This window comes from Ictidomys tridecemlineatus, chromosome 15, assembly GCF_052094955.1.
Source record: "Ictidomys tridecemlineatus isolate mIctTri1 chromosome 15, mIctTri1.hap1, whole genome shotgun sequence".
Taxonomy (NCBI): Eukaryota; Metazoa; Chordata; class Mammalia; order Rodentia; family Sciuridae; genus Ictidomys; species Ictidomys tridecemlineatus.
In genome coordinates, this window is record NC_135491.1 from 20587156 (window position 1) to 20599414 (window position 12259).

The 12259-nt window shown below is 40.3% G+C and overlaps 1 long non-coding RNA gene across 1 annotated transcript in view; it reads left to right on the forward strand.

The window, feature by feature from the left end:
• Nucleotides 1-204: 204 nt before the first annotated feature.
• LOC110598695 (uncharacterized) overlaps nucleotides 205-12259 on the forward strand; it is a 42422-nt gene continuing 30367 nt past the window's right edge. The window contains exon 1 of the long non-coding RNA XR_002484586.3: nucleotides 205-565. This is a non-coding gene — a long non-coding RNA (uncharacterized LOC110598695). The remainder of the gene's footprint in view (nucleotides 566-12259) is intronic.

Genomic DNA, 12259 nt, shown 5'->3' on the forward strand with positions numbered 1-12259 from the left:
GCTGCACAGTGATTTTGTGAGTGAGGAGACCCTTCGGAGGTGATTAAGTACTGATTAGGAGCGTTTCACTCCTAGACCTGGTGGTTCTCTGAGGGATGCACAGCATTTTAATTCTCAAGCTAATCCTCGATTAACACCCAGGAAATTTGGGCCTTTTAATTAAAAAGAAAGAAAGTCTGAAAAAGAAAATAGGTCAATGGACCTTTCTGAAAGGTGGTCCCAGGGAAGCCAAAGGCTTGCCTTGGATGGAATTTCCAGGTCTCCCGGTGTTAATAGAATTGAGATCGCCTTGAGAATGTAGATCGCAAGAACAGAAAGCTCCATCCTTTCTCACTGACCCAATTTGAGAAGTAAAAATTGATCAGCAGACCAGCTGGGCATGCAGACACGGACCACAGCATTTGCATGGACTGTTAAGAGTGTTATTCACAGCTTCTGGCGGAGGAGCCAGGCACTTCTCTGCATCCAAAATGGCATGCTCGTGATGACGAAACCCCGGCCTTCATCACCTGCATGAGGCCAGAGAGACACAGCAGCACCACCCCCGGGGTCAAGGGGAATCCAGGTAGGATAATACACCAGGGGGAGGTTGTAATGTTCGTCAACGCTGCTGCCTGTTAGCACTGTTACAAGGACCTGGCGAGGGAGGTGGTGACGTGGGAAGAGGAATTCCAAAGCCTCTCAACTGTATACATTTTCTGAGTTTCCTCCTTCACTTGCCAATGGACTAGAAAAAGAAAATGCGTATTACAAAAAAATTTTTTTTAAGTTAGGGCATAATTTACATACCATCAATGCACAGCTCTTAAGTATACAGTGTGATGAAGTTTGACAAATATGTACATTCATCTAACCACCAGCCCCATTAAAATCTAGGACATTTCTGTGCTCCAGAGCATTCTCACATACCTCTTTCCAGGGAATGCCCTCCTGAAGCCACAGAAATCAGAATAGAAGTTCTGCTTCCTTTCACAATGGCTTAGCAGTCCCTGCTCTGGAACCCATGCACAATAAATTATGCAGTGCATACTCTTTTGATATTAGTTTATTAGGCTCAACTTACACTTTTTGAGATTCATTCATGGTATGGTGTACATGAGTAATTCATGGATTTATGTTTTTATCGCTGAGTAATAGGCTATGGTATGGTTATACCACAGCTTGTTTGTCCATGCACATTTTGATGGGCATGGAAAAAGGAAATTTAAAAGATTCAAGAAAGGAAAAAAAAAATGTGTTTTGCGCCAGAATTGACAAATTCATTCCATGCTGTCAATTAAATGTCAGTTTTATGGTGGACATTATGTGGTGCATTGAAAGTGCCATTGTGATTAAAACCATTGGTGTACCTGGTCTCACTGCAATTGCAGGAGACGGGCAGGAGATGTGGATGATGAACAAGTGAGCAGGCCCATGACCAAAATAATTTTAGACTGTGATAAGTTCATAAAGGCACTACTCTTATGAAAAATACACCAAAGATTATACTTGTAAAAAAAAATCTTTGCAGTGTGGGGAATTGAACTCGCGGCTTCATGCATGCTAGGCCAGCACTCTGCCACTGAGCTACACACACAGCCCCAGAGATTACCTTATTAGGACAGATACTTTGGTATAGTCATTTTTAATTAAAATTTCTATTAAATTATTTATCTGGAAAAGAATCATTTGCATCAGTTTGAGTTTTTGCCTTAAAAATGTTTACTAACCAATGAGACGGGGGGGGGGGGGCGGTAAATCATAAAATCCAGATCATGTATGGACCCTTTCTTCTTTGCCCTTTGTTGTTACTAACTCTATTTCCTCTTAGTACATCGCCTCTTGGTATTACAGATATAACTGTGGTCGGTGGAGGGAGATTTCTTAAAAATAAGAATCCCGGTTCTAACACATAAAACCCAGAAACACATGCGCTGTGGGATTTGAATCATTTCCATCTAAGACAACCACCACCCTCTCCAGATCCTTGATACAAATATTTTCAAAGAAAGCTAGTCCCCCCCCCCACCCCTTGAACGAGAGGCGTTTTCTCTTGAGTTCTACCGTCTGCATTGTTAAGAGAGAAGGAGGAAGAAGGAGACACAGGGAGATACTTTAGCATTCTATAATAAAGTAGTTCATGGCACAATTAAAATGATGTAGTAGAACAGTAACATGATATGCTGAATTTAAATAACTAAAGCTGATTAAGGAGGACATCAGAATTAAATGCTTGATGGAATTGACATAACAAATCCAAGATGGCCTCTCCGTGTTTCAGCAGAGAGATGGTGCCAGCCATTGATATTTTCCAGGCAAATTTGTTGATAGATAAAACATTTTTATAGACTTTCCATTATTCCTTGTAGCCATCAGCTTTTAATTTTCTCTTTCTAGTTAATATACTTGTGTATAATTTAAACAGAAAACTGTTCTGTTTCATCATAAAAGATTTGCCTGTTACTTTGGGTGTGTAAATCAAGTGGACAGCGCAACATTCTTGAACTTGTTTTTTAAGGCATTTGTTGACAACAACAGAAAAGAAGATCACAGACACCGCCAATAAGCGTGGACATCAATTATTTTTTAATTGTATAGGAGTACAGTACACTAATTAAAACTAGTATATCTTGCAATGCCAAAGGCAAAATTAATTATTAATTTTTATTAATATTCAGAAGTAGCACAAGGAATGCATTAATAAAGATTTGGTGGTTGTGACTGAGATCTTGTTTAGCTTTATATTTTAGGGGGGAAAAAAAAAAGGGTTTGCTGGCTTGATCTGAATAGGGAAGCTCGCACGAAAGGCGTGATCTTTATTGAAATGGAACATGCTCTCCAGAGTGGATATTTAGTGACAGAAGATGAGATGTGGAAGGAGATTGTGTGAAAACCCCCAAAGCTTGTCTATAATGGTTTGACTTGACAACTCTACATGCACCTATAAAATTGTTATTGTTACCTTAGATACTTTTTGGTTATTAAATTGGAGATTTTAGTTAAGCCATCTTGAGTTGACATTTAATAATTCATTTAGGAGCCGTGCGTAGAATATTATCCAGCTCACCAAATCCAAGATGAACAGAATTAGTTTTAGGCACTAAAAAGATTTTGACAAGATTTTCTCCTCCCTACTCTCCCTCCTTTCCTCCTCCTCTCTCTCTCTCTCTCTCTCTCTCTCTCTCTCTCTCTCTCTCTCCTCCTCCTGTTTTTTCCTCTCTTTCTCTCACAGTCTGTAGTCAGGCTTCAAGGCTTTCTTGTCCTAGCTGGCAAAGACAGGAACGCATTCGGGTTTTTAGGCTGGTATCTTTAAGCCTACGTAAGCACAGCCTTAAAATAGTGAACCCCAAGATCATATACAACTATCACTAATATAAATGTAAAAACCTATGGTATAGAGAGGGTCCATCAATCTTGTGTTTCCTTTTGTTCAAATGATGGCCCCACGGTTTATGTAGCCTCTGCTAGATGCACATCGTGTTTGTCCACTTCCTTTAGGATGCATTTGGTTTTGGTAGTCTATACCAATAAATACCTTCATGAAACCCCGAATTTGGACAGTGCCATGGTGCAAAGGAATGTCCATAGAAGGACGGACTCTTTAGCCACAAGCTCTGAGATTCCCTAACACCTGCCCATCTGCCCTCGTGGGTGAAGCCATCAGACCTGCATCCTCCCGTGCCTACCATGTGGGGAGTGCTGTGCCTCACACAGCTCAAATCCTGTATGTTCGCGAATCTTCAAGGGTGAAGAGGAGAGGAATGGAGCATTCACAGCTACAATGAAGCTACAAGCATTTGTAGGCAAAACTGTATGGTACAGCATATGCACAGTTCATGCCTTCCCTTCACACCTCGGAATACAACAGGACTCCCCGTCACGCTCAAGCTGTCACCAGTCCCTTGGGAAGGCGGCTTTCTGGAGAATACTTCTTCCACCTGATGGTCCACCTTCCAGAACGCTGCTCTTGGGAAACAGCATCGAGTCAGTCGGGGAAGGCGTGCATTCCCTCCGTCGTGTTGGAAAATTTCCTTCTGAAAAAAATAGGAAGAAAAGGTGGATCTGTCTTCCATGGGCAGCCTCGGGCTGGACCCTTACATCTCGGTAGAGGTGGCCCTGCATTCGGAATCGGCGCGGAGTCCCAGTGAGGGCCTGACCATGTTGGCGCATTTCATTCCATTAAGAATCCAGTGGGAGGCGCAGAGGCTGGTGCTGTGTGATGTGTCAGCTGCCCCCACATGATGCCAAAGTGGCCCCGTGATCCCAGGCTCAGACTCCCAGGACTTTAGATGTTTAATGACCACTTCAAGGGAAGGTCTGGTCTTGTCTCATTGTTTATTTTTGTTCCTCCAAAATGGCCTGGATGGATATCGTGATGTTGGACAACGCCTGATGAGCTGTTTGGATAAGTAGGTAAAAATGATGGGTGGGTTAAAAACTAAGGCTCTTCATTCATTAATGCAAACAACAAATACTGAAGGGAGACCTGAGCTATTCCAGGGGATTTACTAGTCCCTGGGGTCTACAAATGAGTCTGGAAGGTACATCAACTAGTTAGTTAGCTGTTGCTGAATAAAACAACTCCAAAGATTAGGACTTAAAGAACATTCACATATTATCCCCTGTGCATCTGCAAGTGTGGTCGGGGTCGAATTGATCTAGAATAGATATGTAAGGTAGCCCTGCTTCAAGCTGGGGTTTTTACGGTGGCTAGCATGGCCTGTCTCTCATTCTTTTTGAACCAGAGAGGTAACTGGCCATGTTCTCCTCAGAGACTCAAGAAGATCTGTTGAAATGTGTGTATCACTGAAGATCTCATCTCCAAGATGGCACATGGTCATTTCCATCCACATATAATTGGCTAAAAGTGAATCATTCAGCCAATCTCAGGGAAATTGACCCCACCCATGAAGACGCCACAGCAGGAGTGTGGGTATAGGAAGGTCTGACGTAGACCAATGGTTAAACCTGCTGTGGGAAATCATTATTTCACGTTCATCATGCCATTGATGGACAAAGGAATGGCGGTTTAGTCTATTTTGACTGCTGTAACAAAATACCATAAACTGAGCGGAATGTAATCAACAGAGACCTAGCTCTCACGGTTCCGGAGAGTGGGAGTACAAGATCAAGGTGTTGTCTAGTGGTAGACCTGTCTTCTGGCTCATAGAAGGTACTTCCTTGCTGTGACCTTGCATGGTGGAAGATCTTCCTGGGGCCTCTTTTTAAGGTCTCTAGTCCCATCTGTGAAGGCTGTGTCCCCCACAAACTAATCACCCCACAAAGATCCCTCCTCCTAATATCATCACCCTATGGGGTGGGGTGGGGATTTCAACATGTGGATTTTAAGACCTAGCAAAGGGTGACTTCAGTTCTGAAAGTACTGGAGGAAAGTTTCCCACTCTTTTCTTCTGTCCCTCTTTGCTAAGGGAAGATCTAACTGCTGAGAATGTTGAGGATGGTCCGATGTCCATGTGTGGGTGACATTATGGGAGGTTTGCTGTGCCCTGTGGTCTTCTGTAGGTTTCTCTTTGGCAGCCTGGGGCAAGACTTCTCTTGGCTCCCGGTTCCGTGTGGCAGGAAGGCCTCCCAAGCAGCTCTGGTATCTGCCTCCACCTTCAGCACCTAGGGGTACAGAGCTGCCTCTGCCCTGGGCTGGGTAAGTGGCCTGGGACTTGACAGAGGAAGAGAGGGACCTTGTGTTGGCTCTAAATCCAGTGCAGCTCTGTGAACCACCATGCCGGCTGATACTTCAATCCCTCCCTGATTCCTGGGTCTACCTCTCATTTGTTTGAGGACCCAGAAGGGAAGGACTCTGATTATTATCTCAGAACTTCCCCAAATGACATACAGATTCTGCCTTTGAGGAGCTTGGAGCACAGAGAATATTCTCTCCTATTGGGATTGACTAGGAGGCTGCATCCTCCTCTTCCCCCACCCCACCCTACCTCAAATGCTTCCTGATTATTGCTCCTATGGATCTAGTGTGGTAGATCCCACCTCCCTGGGTGGTAGACAGGTGGTGCCTAAGTAAAGAAACCATAATAGAGAATTAGCAATAACCCAAGTAACTGGATCAATGAAGACACTCCAATCAGTTATATCAGGCCCAGAGTTATTTTGTTTTGTTTTGTTAATTTTCATCTATGTGGTTTGTCCACCTATGTGGATCCTAGACCACTCCTACTGGCAATGTCCCAGTTCTTTCATGCACCAGCTCTGTGACCTTGGATAAGCTACTCATCCTTTCTTAGCCGCAGTCTCCTCACCTGTAATATGCAAGTGAAAACAGGGCCCACCTCTTCAGATGATGGCGTGGTTCAAGTGGACAGGAAGCACTCAGCCCAGTGCTTAGAACGCAGGAAGGATGAAGTAAAGAGTGGACATAGTCTCATTATCAATCTAGTGCATGCTCTCTTTGAGGTAGAGACTGGCGGGGACTCCAGTTGCATCCTCCCTCCTGCAGATGTGGGTCCTGTTAATCATGGTCTTTCATCTTTGCTTACAGCTATGTGACACAGCTTCTCTAAGCAGATTTGTTTTCATAAATCATGTTTATATGTTACTGAAACCCTGTTTACTGGATTAGGGACAAGTTAAGGACATTAGGATACATGTCTGTAAGGAAGAGGGGGAGGAGGGAAAATTTCCACGGAGTTGTTTGGTACCCAAAAGGTGGGAACTGACCCAAGAATCTGGCTTCAAAGTCAAGTATGGGACTATTTCATCATATGAAAGACAGCCCACAAATGGCGCTGAGTAAGGAGGCTTTTTATCCCACATCCTAAAGTTGCGCAAGTCCATGGCTGTCTTGATTACATCAAGAGTTGCTGGCAGAAGCCTCTCCAGTACCTAACCTTCAACCCAGAGGATGTCATTTTGGCAATGGCTGAGTGGAGAGAGCAAAGCCTGGGAAGTTAGACAGCTGTTGGAAACCAGATGTTGTCTAAGGGAGTTTATTGAGCTTGCTCGGTCCTATTCACCCTCAGTAGGAGCCAGGAGAACTTCTTTCACCCATGAAGATATGCTTTCCTCCCTGGGTCTTCTCATGCCACCTGTAGAGCCAGGACCCATGCTTCTGAAGCTGCAGAAACTTATTTTGAATAAGCACTCTTTTGTCAGCTGAGCATGGGAAAGTGTGTATAGTGGTTGTGGAAAGTTCACAGTCCCTGGGAAGACTTGGAACTGGGCTCTGGCCAGTAGGCATAAACCTCAGCCGCACAGTGTTCTTTGAACTGTCAAATAATCCCACGTTAGATACATATCCATGCAGGTAAGATCCTAATGTATTTTTTTTTTCTTGTCAACATCTTTTGTAAACCCCCCCTTACAACTCTGATGGTCATTTCCACATGAATCCCACTTCAGTGACCTGTGTGTACCTTTTGGGTAAAATTTTCGGACTTCTGACTAAGGAACACTGAGCATCCTCGAACAGCATGTCATCCTCTTCTTTCTGTAGTCCCAGTGCCTAACTGTTTCTGAGATGGTTTTCAGAAAATGTGAGGTTGAGCTGAAGGAACACATTCAGCCCTGGTTAATTACTGGATCAGATCATTGGTCTGGACTCACCCCTAGTTAACTACTTGATTAGAATGAGTTGATTAGTGAGAGTTTATTATACAACTGACTGTACATTCAGACTAAGAGGTCGAGAACAACATCTCTGTTCTTCATAGAACATGAGAGAAACCTCATCCATTCATTCAAATGGACCACCACTGGTCTTCTACCAAGCACTGGGCCCTGCCACAGGCACTAGGGATGAACGTGCTCACACAAGCACGTAGACACATCAGTTAACAAAATTACCTGCTCTCACGGAGTTTACATTCAATCTGTAAGGAGTCAGATAAAAACCTACCAGACAGGTAAGAATGTATAAAGTGCTACAAGAAAATTAAATCAATGAGGAATTACAGAGAGTGTCACAGGGGACAGAACACTGCAATATTAAATACAAGGCTAAAGGACTTCATATAGACTGACATCTGAGCAAAAGATATAGAGAGGGAACTGGCCCTCCAGGTAGCTAAGAAGAGCCTTTCAGCGGAGGCAACAGTATGTGCAAAGTATTTTAGGTAGACCAAATGGAAGCTCAGATACAATAAGTGATATAGAACCAGAAATGGTAAATAAGTGAATAATCATAAAATTTTAAAAAAATTTGCCTATGTGAGAACTTTTTAAATATAAAGATAGAGATGTAGATATATAGACTTAGATGTAGATAGTTGTGTAGTTCAAAGTATCTACAGAATTTAAATGTCTGAGCAATTACACAAAGGGGAAAAATGGAAGCTATTATTCTAAGATTCTCATATTACACATGAAGGGGCATAATAGTCCTTGATATCATCCTATAAGAAGGTAAAAACACATGGCAAACTATAAGCAATTACCAAAAGAGGAATAAAACAGTATACCCAATAAGCTCAAGGTAGAAATAAAATAGAATAGTAAAAAAATAGTTATTTGATTCAAAAGAAAACAGGAAAGAGGGTAAAAAAATGAAGGAACCAATGTGAGAAATATAAGATAAATAATAAGACTATATTAATAATAATATGAAATGTTAATAGTCTAACATACCAATTTAAAGGTCATGATTATCAGACTTGATGAAGAAGCAAGACCCAAACACTTAGTAATATTTTCATGTGGAAATTCCTTTCCTATGTTTTGGAAAAAAATATATATTTCAGATAAGAAATTAGGAAAATAGGAAAAGTACAAATCATGGGTGCAAATTAAAGTTTGACAATAAATACAGGGACATTACTGGTTTTAAGGAATCTACTGATGTTAGATGAAAAGTAAGAGCAGGAAACGTGAACATGCAGAGTCTAAGGTTAAGATAAACATTTATAGGAACCAAGGAAGGAGCAGATTGGGGAGAAGCAACCATAAATCTAATCACTTAGTCTTAATCCTCGCTGTTGCCATGTTGTAAATATGTGCCTGTGGAGTACTCTAAGATGAGAAACTGATCTAAAATCTAAACTAGAGAAAGGCCCATGGTGAAATATTCCTTTTAAAAAATATGTTCTACAGTCAAACATCTATGTCAGGCAGAGATAATTTCTATATGCTATGGGAAAATATCTGTGTTATAATTATGTGCTTTAGCAAGAAAATGTTATAAAAAGTACATAATAATGTTAAGAAATTCCAAGTTATCCTTGTAATTCCATTATTATTATTTGATGATGATGTTGATGATGATATCCAGAATACCAAAGATGAACACTCAACTATAAGAAACCTACTTTAAAAATAAATACACAAGTAGCTTAAAAGAAAAGCAAAGAAAAAAATTTTTATGTAAGAACTAATTATGAGAAGATTGCTGTCACTATGAAAAGTAGACATCAGTACAGGGCTATTACCAGAGATAAAAAGAGTTGTTTCATAAGGATATATATATAATGCTCAAATTTAAAAAAAAAAGAAAAACAAAAATTTAAACATGTATGCACCAAAAATAAATCTTCAAAGTTTGTAAATATAATACGGCAAAAATAAAAGGGGAGGAAGACACAAACTAGTTCAAGATTTCAACTCTTTCCTCTTAGTAATTGATAGAAGAAATACAAAATCTATAAGATGCATCAAATCCTGATTCAATCAATGGAACCTAACTGACATTTGTTGAACATTACACGCCAAATTAGTATGTTCATTAGTTTTGCATTTCAGTGACCAAAATATCTAACAAAAACAACTTAGAGGAGGAAAAATGTATTTTGCCTTGTGGTTTCAGAGGCACCTCTCAATTTACACTTGCCCAACTGCATCGATCTGGGCCTGAGATAAAACATGGCGGAAGGGCATGGTGGAGAGAAGTTGCTCTGCTCATGCTAGTCTAGAAGCAGAGAGCAAAAGAGAAAAGGGTCAGGGGAAAAGTAAACTCTTCCAGGGCACTCCCAGTGACCCTCTGCCTCCACCTAGGTCCTACCTCCCAGTAGTCCATCCAGCTAATAATGGATAAGGTCAGGGTCCTTATAATTTAATCACTTCCCAAAAACACTACCTCGGAGCACATGAGACTTTGGGAGACCCAGCAGATCCAAATCACAGCAATCAACAAAATATATTTTCTTTGCAATACATATAGAACATTTACCATGGTAGACAATATACCGAACCATTAAAAGAGTGATTGCATTTAAAGAATTGAAATCATAAAGGGTATATTTCTATTATCTTGGAAATCAATGATCACAAAGACATTTTTAAAATACCCAGATATTTGGGGAAAATGTTTCTGGGAATCTCGTGGGTCAAAAGGAAACCACAAGAAACAATTCAAAAAAAGTTTAATTTGTATGAATATATAAACACAGCATAACAAATTCGTCAAATGAAGTTAAAATAATTCTTTAGAGGAAAACGTATAATAAGTGTTTATTTTTTTTAAAAAATTGAAAAAATATAAATTTACACCTTCAGAAGCTAGAAGATCAAATTAAACCCAAATTAAAAGACAAAAGAATGAGCAGAAATCAATAGAAATAGAAACATACAAACTGTAGAAACAAATCAATGAAACCAAAAGTTGTTTAACTTAAATAAAATCAATTGGCCCTTAGATTGACTGATCAAGATAAAAGAGGAAACACAAATGAACAATAATAGGAACAAAAGGGAGAATCTTACACAGGTCTTACGGACATTTCAAAGATAATAAAGGAATAATATGAGCTTAATGTACATAATTTCAACAACTTTGAAGAGACAAAAAACAAGGCAAAGATGTAAATGAAATAGAAATGTTAATAGCTCTAGTTATGAACAACAACAATAAGTAATTAAACAACTTCTTACAATGAAAACTACGAATCCAGATGGCTTCACTGATGACATTTTAAAGGTGAATTAAACTAACCATCAAAGAAGTAGAATTGCACCTTGCATAAGAAGTTAAGTTCTAAATGCTGTGTGGACTCCTAGCTTCAAACATCAGAAACCAAATCAGAAGAAGAAAAATTTAAAAACAAGAAAAGTTACTAAAAGGATTTTGAATAACTTTTATAACCAAAAAAGAGCATAGAGCCAGATTTGGAAGTGATATGATCGGAAATCCTGCCCCAATTGTGCCACAGAGGTACGTGGTCACAACTGTGAAGCTCAGATATCATAGCCTATACTACCAACATCCTAGATCTCACATTCCATCACCCATGTTGTCATTATGCTATTGGTGCCACAGGAAATAAGATGTGGGCAGTATTGCCGCTCTATGTTCTGCAGAATGGAGCCCATGCTATCTCCCCTTTATGGCTTCATTAAGGTTTAATTCAAAGATGCATGCCCCTGTGCCCTATTTACATGGCAAGATGGAAAGTACCTGATAATTTTGACTTCTATGGTGTCACGTGGGTTTTGTCTTATGAAATGGAGAAGACCTCATATATAGGAAGGGGAACCAGATGCTTGGGCAATTGTAATGACATGTGCCTAGTAACACCTATAGGGGAAAAAATATTATGTCTGATCAAAATTACCATTAGAAAAAAAAATCCCTTAAACAGTTGTTCTGGTTTAGATATGAGGTGTATTCCAAAAGCTCATGTGCAAGACAACGCAAGAATGTTCAGTGATGAAATGACTGGGCTATGACAACCTTAACCTAGTTAGTGGATTCATCCACTAATGTGAATTAACTGCATGGTAGCTAAAGGTACGTAGGGTGTAGCTGGAAGAAGTTCATCACTGGACATGTGCCTTTGAGGTATGTATTTTGTCCCTGGAAAGCAGAGCTCTCTCTGCCATGTCCTGAGCGGTATCCAGCATGTTCTGCCTCACTGAAGGCCCAGAGCAATGGAGTTGGCTCACCATGAACTGAACCTCTGAAACCATATACCAAAATAAACCTCCCCCTCCTTTAAGTTTTTTTTTTCTTTTTTTTTTCTTTTTTTTGGTTGTTTGGTCTCAGCAACACAAAAACTGACTAAAACATGAGTCCAGTTGAAAGCCCATGTAGAGAGAAGTCAATGTTCAGTAGTCCATCAGAGCCAGTTTTTCTTATTTTTTTTTCCTCCAAGGTTGGAATAAACTGTTGATACTTCAGCTGGGTAGCAGATGATACAGCTGGCTTACGTTAAGAGGCCATATAATATGATATATACGTGTGTGTCTAAAGACATAGTATGTATTTAAACCCAAAGTTTACACAAGGGTGGTGGACGCTTACACTACAGCCAACTTAGAGGATGGTAAAAACTACAGTCACACTATGGACAACTATTAGTTTTCTTTCTCCTCCTGTACAATCTCT